Here is a 5,532-nt window from a genome sequence, read left to right on the forward strand (position 1 = left end):
CAAAAGAATGATCAGCAAAACTATTTTCTTGAACTTCCAGAGGGCAGACTTTGATCTGTTCAGGGTACTTGAACTTGTACTACCCAAGAACAGGCTGTCCCTGAGTACTGTAAGGCTAGCCATAGGGGAAGAGGACCGGTGTGGATGAGCCAGGAACTGCCGCTGAGACTCCAGGAGAAAGAGAGTCTACGTCCTCTGGAAGAAGGGACAGGCTACTTGGGGAGATTATAAGAAAGTAGCTAAGGTATGCAGTGAGGAAGTTAGGCAAAAGCCCGACTTGAACTCAGATTGGCCACTGCAGTAAAAGACAATAAAACATCCTTTTATAAATATATCAATGGCAAAAGAAGAACAAAAGATAATTTTCATCCTATACTTGATGCAGCAAGGAACATGGCCGCTGAGGACAAGGAGAAGGCTGAGGTCCTCAATGCATATTTTTACATCTGCCTTTAATAGCCAGACCAGTTATCCTCCGTGCATTTTGCACCCTGATCTGGAAGTCTGGGATGCTACTCAGAGTATACCCCCAGCAATTCAGGTGGAGACAGAGAGCTTCTTCTCCATCTGGACTGTCCCAAGTCCATAGGACCAGATGGGCTGCACCCTCAGGTGCTGAGAGAGCTGGTGGGGTGATTGTTGAGTCCCTCTCGGCCATCTAGCAACACTTCTGGTTAACTGGTGAGGTCCCAGAGAATTGGAGGCTTGCTGATGTGACTCCCATCTTCAAGAAGGGAGTTAAGGAGGATCCAGGGAACCATAGGCCTGTTAGCCTGACCTTGGTACCAGGGAAAGTAATGGAGCAAATCATCTTGGATGAGATTGCATGGCATGTGCGTGGTGTCCAAGGGATCAGGCCCAGCCAGCACAGGTTCATGAAAGGCAGGTCTGCATGAGGACCTGCGAGATATGGTTTAGTAGCTTGTGGTAGCAGGGGTAATGAGAAGGCAGTTGGACTAGATGATCTTGTAGGTCGTTTCCAACCTTGTGATTCTATAAGTCTATGACAGTACCAAAAGCTTTGCTAAAATCCAAAGAAAATACATGCATCAAAACTGCAGGAAAGATCAAGTCTCAATCTCAGAAGAAACCTGTCCTTTAAGAAAGCTTCAGTGATGTTCTTGGCTGCACAGGCCATCATGAAGATACCCACTATACTATACTCATGAAGTTGGTTTATCAGAAAACATGGAGGCAGGCTAAATATTTAGATCTCTATGTTTATTATACTCAGTGCTCACAGGCTCATTGTAAGCAAAAGATATGTGCCAGGATAAAGACCATGACTACCCAGTACACCTGGAACAATGGAATTACTTTAAAGTCTAACAGTCACTACTGAAATATTTTTTTTTTGTTCAATTTGGCATAACAAGAAAGGAAACTAAAGGTTTGCATAAATTTTACTGTTTTCAAATAGTATTTCCAATAGCAAGTGATTTGATTGCATGCACACAACATATTTATTGAAGTATAGTAAAAAATAAACCCTGCAAAATTGGAAGATTGCATTGCATTTATAGAAGGAAGACAAAGAGAGAACTAAGCATTCTAATTAATGGTCAAGTTTTGTTTTTGTGTGTTTGTTTCTTAATACGCATCTAAAAGCAATTCAGATATCTGAATATGATGAGAAAAACGTAAAAACTAGTTGTAAAAAATGGTAGGTCACTTATCCAACTATACTGATCATTTTTCCAGAAGCTATGTTTCTGCCCATAACCTATGAATGCACATCAATGCAGTGCAATGAGAAGGACAAATGAAAATCATATAAGCGTAGTAACTGAGTGGCAATGAACATGCTTCTTCAGTAAAGCACCAGTTAGGTGGGACTGCAAATATGAAGAAATGACTTGCAGAGACACGATAGACACATATGATATCTGGAACTGAACTGGAGCAATGCAGTCACATCCTTGCAGCCCAGCCTATAGCAACACAACTGTTTCAAAAGACATGCCTTTGAATATAATACAGATTGCCCTGGCATATCTATTCAAGGATTGCAAAATGCCGTATACACACGACTTTTAGCCTTAAAGGTTTTTACAAAACAGTACTATTTTCTGCTTTTTTCTGCACTTAATTTGTTCAAATTCAAATCATTGAAATACAGAGAATTTCTACCAAGTGTACTAACCATTGAATCTGAACTGTATATTCATTAACACACAAATTGCAGTGCAGTGCTTCTGATTCTTCTTTTTTACTTATTCAAGCCTGTTTGAAGTTACCATAGTATAAAAACCAGCAAGGATTTCATGTTATGTCGTAATAAAAATACATCTTTTTAATTTAAAGTATCTTGAAATATTTGAAAACAGGCACTCTTCTCAGAATAGAAGATGCGGTTTGGCAATTGTTTCATATTTAAAAATTACAGCACCAACATTGTAAGGAAATTCCTCCTTCCAAGATCACCAAATAAAACAAAAAAAGGTAATTGTAAAATAAGTAATTAAAACATAAATTCAAAGCAAGCACCTCCACCTATATCAGAATTGGTAGTGAATTATACACGGAGCCGATAAAGTAATAGAAAACTATGAACTGAGGCACAGCTTATCAGATATTTTTCATCAGGTCAACATTGAACACTCAGATTACAATATTGTTTGGTTATGTTTTCTTCTTTATTAACTATATTTATGTAGTGTAGCTCAATTATTTTTATTTGTTTATTTATTTAACGAGATGCAAGCTCAAACACTCTGTTTTGGGGCATTCACTTGACTAGTAAATCCCAAGTTCGGTTATCTTTACACAGTCAGGAAAAACGGTGCTTGGATGCTTGTTTAATGCCTATGCAATCATCTAAGAAAGCTCCATGGAAGGTGTAGACTAGATGCTTTAAATGCTCATAGACATCTAAAAATTTGACAGAAAAAAAAAGCATTACAGGGCATCAAAGTGAAGAACATACTGTGTTTGAAAAGTAAAGTAGGGATGAAATTAATCTGTTAAGATGTCTACATATAAGCTAGCTTTCTAGGTCTTCCTTGAATATAGAGGCAACTCTACATAGTCATTTCCCTCATTCTACAGCAAATTTCTGTAACAGCTTAAATTAATCATCTTCTAGAACTTCTAATTTCATTCCATGGACCATAAATCTTTCTAAGGCATGGAACATACACACTGTAAGCCAGATGTATAAACTGCTGCTCACCTTCAATGTCCACAGAACCTCTTGATGCTAAAGCTACTCTAAAAATAATCCTTTCATATTCAAAGTCCCTTTCTGACTCTTGAAAAAATGTACTTACTAAAAATTGACATTACTATCCACTCTCCAAAGTCAGAATAATTACTGTTCAACAAATATTATCAATAGATGATCACTGTGACAGTGATATTCATGGTTTTAAAGTCATTGTAGCATGTAAACACATCCTTGACATTAAATTTTGCAAAAGCCATTCTTTCATAGAAGACCATTGATATTCCTATATTAAGGAAAATACTGTGTTATTAAACTATAAAAAATAAAAGACTTTCTCCATGGATATAAGCCACAAATTGGAAAATAAGCCTATAAAAGTGCATCATGTTTTGTCTGTTTTGAAAGATAGCCAACAAGACCATTAAATGGGGATTTTGTTGCACAAGGTCTGCAGAATTTAACCACGAGCACACAACATCAAGATGGCTGTGCCAAACAAAGTATGTCGGAATCAGTTTCGCTCAATAAAATCTCTAAATCAAATGAATGTTCAGTATGCTTAGAGCACTTAGTATTTTTCGTACTTAAAGTCTGAAAGAATATAGAATAAACACTAATGACAGATGTTAATAAAAATCTATTATTAATTAGTAGTGAGTGTAATCTAGATAGCTGTTTTCTTTAACTTTTACAAAACTTGGACACGCAGCTTCCTTATGTGCAGACTTCCAAGAAGATAGCTATTCATTTAGCAGATTTTACAACTTAGTATTAAATACATCAGCAGCACCTCATGCTTAGAACATGAGTAAATATGTCTTAGCTTGTTTAGATGTAAGGAAGTCAATTTGTGACACTCTGTACATCAAGAAAGAAAAGAAAAAAAGATGTTCAAATTCAACATTTGTAGCAGTCAGGTGTATACATGAGCTGAAGGGTCAGAATTTCCTTCACTTCTGATTAAATTTTGAGGCAGGAAAGTAGCAATTACGAGCTGTATGACTGAATAGTTTTTATGATTATACAAAATCTGAGGAGAAAACAGAAAGCCTTAAATTTGAGAATAAAGAAAAGAAGTCTTCATGTGCCATGATCTATAGCAGAAATATATGTTTTTAAAAGACAAACATTTTCTATTTCTCCAATAGAAACATATGTTAATGAGAGTGTATGTAAACATTTTTACAGTGTGGAGGACTGACTCTGACCAGAATCCAACAACCGACATAGTTGTTTGCTGGATCCCCTCTTCCCAATTGGAGTGAGAGACAGAGGAAAGTACAAAAGCAAGAAACCTACAAGTTGAAAGACACAATCCTTCACTGGTGAAAGATGGGAAGAGTTAGGAAAAGAAAAAAAAAAATAAGTGATGTAAAGGCAACCAGTCAGCATTCCTCACAGTCAGTCTGGTATTCAGCCACTCAATGAGCAACAGCTACCCTGGAGAAATAAACGATAAAATCTCCTTTCCTACTCCAGCTTCATTTTGATCAAGTCATGTGGCACGGAACATCCCTTTGGCCAGTTATTATTGACTTTCCTTGTTGAGTCCTTTCCAATTTCTTGCCAGTCTACTCACTGTAGTCTAGAGGGAAAAAGATAAATGCTTGACGCTGCAAGATATGGTCAGTGGCAGCTAAAACATACGTGTATTATGAATGCTTCTAGTGACAAATCTGAAACACGAATTTGTACCAGAGGCTATGAAGAATGTTTCTCCATACAGCCAGACCCAGAACAAACACTGAAACAGAGAAATGGCACCATTTATAATGCATTCAAAAGACTTCTCTCTTTGCAATATGTAGAACATTATCAGTCTGGTCCAAAAATTTCTGCCAATTACTTAGACAATGATTAAGAAAAGCTTGGATTATGTTATATGCTGTACCAACCTTCCCTTAGTCTGTTTCAGAAACACATTAAGAGAGTTACATCATACTCATTTTGACGGATTCTTATTCCTCTGCCTGTAGAATTCCTATTTCTGGCAGCCAGACTGCTGATCTTCCTGCCTATGCAAGGTGTTAGAATGGCCACCAGATTAGTTACAAATAGCTGGTAACAGAGAGCCTACCTTAACATCATCTTTTTCAGAAAACAATTTGCTCTTCCAGATATCATAATCAAGGCTGTCATGTCTAATCAAGTTCTTGATTGTGTTTGCATGTGCACAATTAATGAATGTACAGATGCTACAGATGCTATGGTATAGCAGAGAGCTTGGCTATGTAGTTGTTACACCAAAGCAGGAAATGGAAATGATAGGTACACTCACCTATATCCTGGGCTGATGTGAGAAACTCCAGTGGAGTGGATCTCTAGAAGAGACCCTTCCCTACTGGCAGTCAGCTCTTAAATAGGTC

Source organism: Tympanuchus pallidicinctus, unplaced genomic scaffold, assembly GCF_026119805.1.
Source record: "Tympanuchus pallidicinctus isolate F22 unplaced genomic scaffold, pur_lepc_1.0 scaffold4, whole genome shotgun sequence".
NCBI classification, from domain to species: Eukaryota; Metazoa; Chordata; class Aves; order Galliformes; family Phasianidae; genus Tympanuchus; species Tympanuchus pallidicinctus.